This window comes from Lycorma delicatula, chromosome 1, assembly GCF_047948215.1.
Source record: "Lycorma delicatula isolate Av1 chromosome 1, ASM4794821v1, whole genome shotgun sequence".
Classification (NCBI taxonomy): Eukaryota; Metazoa; Arthropoda; class Insecta; order Hemiptera; family Fulgoridae; genus Lycorma; species Lycorma delicatula.
Genome location: NC_134455.1, coordinates 31,628,544 through 31,631,043, shown reverse-complemented (window position 1 = coordinate 31,631,043; position 2,500 = coordinate 31,628,544). Strand labels below are relative to the sequence as shown.

Below are 2,500 nucleotides of genomic sequence, written 5' to 3'. Positions count from 1 at the left end.
CCGACATACATCGCGGCGTGTGTACACCAGGCTAAATGTAAGGGCCCGGCGCCCCCGGAGGAAGGCGATCATCGGTGCCCTGCGGATGGTTGTTCCCGGGTCTTCACTACTAAGAGTGGACTCGGGGTGCACATCCGTAGTGCGCATCCGGTGTTAGCCAACCAACGGGCGGCTAAAACTAACATCAGCCGGAGTGAGCCCCTCAGTGTTCCGAAGCGGACGCTGAGAAGCCGTGTGCACCGTCCGGTGTGTGTGGAGGATGGGGGGGAAGGTCCGTTGATGCGGGATGCTCATGAACCTATGAGCGGTGCGAGTTGCGGGACCGTGCTGGATAGTGCGGATGGCGATCCATCGCCGCCCGGGTCACCACAAGTGCCCGTGGTTGAGGCGGCTGATGATGGATGTGCTCATCTAATCTTGATGGCGCGGAGGGCTAGAGAGGCCAACCCGCAACTCAAGTCTGGTGGAAAACTCTTAAAGTTTATCCACCAGTGTGACGTGTTGCTGGACTCTGTCATCGGGGGACAAGAGTTTGGTCGTGATGTTATCGACGAGTTGGTCGGAGAACTCGCCGATGCCCTAAGAAATAATTCTAAATCTAATAAATATAAACCTTCCCATTCCAAATTTAATGTTAGAAATAAGGGACGCACACGCGGTAGAGGCCATGACAGCAGGAAAAAGCGTCGGTATGCAAGGACGCAGGAGCTCTACCGCAAGGCACCAAGCAAACTTGCCGATATGGTAGTTGCGGGTGACCTTTCCCTCCTTAAAGACCCGGAGGAGAGGATAAATGCCCCAATAGCTCAGTTGAGGGAAACTTACACTGAGCTATGGGGTCAATCGGTTAGGTCTAAATTTAAATATCCTTCTTCTGAAAATATGACTATCGATTTAGTCATGCCGCCATTCGAAGTTAAAGAAATTAGGCAGAGGGTAAAGCGGCTCAAAGCCAAAGGGGCTCCGGGCCCAGATGGTGTATGCCGCAATGATGTGCTTATTGCGGGCTACGAGCACTTGCTGCTGAAACTTTTTACGTTATTATTTGTTAAAAACTATTACCCGAAGCCATGGTTAATCAATAGGACAACATTCATTCCCAAGCCTAATAAGGATCCGAAAGATCCAGGGGCTTGGCGGCCAATCACTATAGGTTCTGTTTTGGCGAGGGTGTATGCTGGGCTTCTCGAGTCTCGAATTCGGGCGAGAGTCTGGCTGCATCCCTCTCAAAGAGGATTTGTAGCGGGGAATGGATGTTTCGCGAATTGCTTTGTGTTGAATGAGGCAATTCGCGGGGCCAAGTCAGGTAGGCAGGAGGGCGCAGTGATCACGATGGTTGATCTGGAGAAAGCCTTCGATACTGTCCCGCATGAAGCCATTTGGGCTGCGCTGAAGGCGCGCGGGTTTCCGACAAGTTTTGTCGGAGCTATTCGGGCCATGTACACCGGGGCCCAGACAGTATTCCAGTCCGAAGGCCAGCAGTTCAACCTTGACCTCCGAAGAGGAGTCAAGCAGGGTGATCCGCTGTCTGCTCTCCTTTTTAATATAATTATCGACCCAGTATTTAATCTAACTGTTGGTTCGCAATTAGGTGAGCTCGATGGAACGACTGGTGCCATTGGGTTCGCCGATGACTTGGTCCTGCTGTCTTGTCGTCCGAGCGTTGGACAAAGACAGCTAAACGCGGTTCAAAATTTCTTCAACGACATCGGCCTTAAATTTAATTATAAAAAGTGTTTCGCGGGGTACATTAAGTACAAGAATAAAAGTTATGTGTGCGCCGATCCCGAATTAAAGTTTCTGGCTGGTCTTGGGGTTCGACCTCTGGAGATTGATGAAATTTTCAAATATCTTGGGGTTGCCTTCAGCTTGCAGAAGGCAATGCTTCCCGAGCAGCGGATTAGTGAAATGCTGTCCGCTGCGTTGACGGTTCAGAGGTTGAATCTGAAGCCCAGACAGAAGCTAAATTTATTATATCAATTTGTTCTCCCTAAATATGTCCACTCGTTGGTGATATCGCGGCCATTTAATAAGACTCTGGACGAGGCCGACGATTTCCTTCGGCGGATAATAAAGGAAATTCTCCACCTGCATCACTCCATCGCCGACGGAATATTGTATTCAAGAAAGGCGGATGGAGGCCTTGGCATACCGAGGTTGCGTAACCTTGTCAAGGTTGCAGGATGGAGAGCTATGTCCAGTCTCCTGAAGGTTAATAGTGCAGCAGTCCAGCACTACCTTTTAACAACCGGGGCTGAAACGAAGCTCCGGGCTGAATTAATTAAAAATAATATTTCCTGGCCCCCTTCGGCCGGCGATTTTGACCGGCTGAAGCTAAAATTAAAAATTGAGGAGGTGGATCGATGGGGGCGCCTGCCGGTGATGGGCAAAGGCGTCGAATACTTTAAAAACAATAGGGAAGGAAACTCCTGGCTTTATGAAGAGGGACTCCTAACGGATTCCCGATTCATAAACGCCTTAAAACTGAGGTCGGAGACGC

At 50.2% G+C, this 2,500-nt stretch overlaps 1 pseudogene; it reads left to right on the top strand.

Annotated features, from left to right (window-relative positions):
* The window catches only part of LOC142318646 (large subunit ribosomal RNA), an 8,851-nt pseudogene that overhangs the window by 4,124 nt on the left and 2,227 nt on the right, over positions 1 to 2,500 (top strand).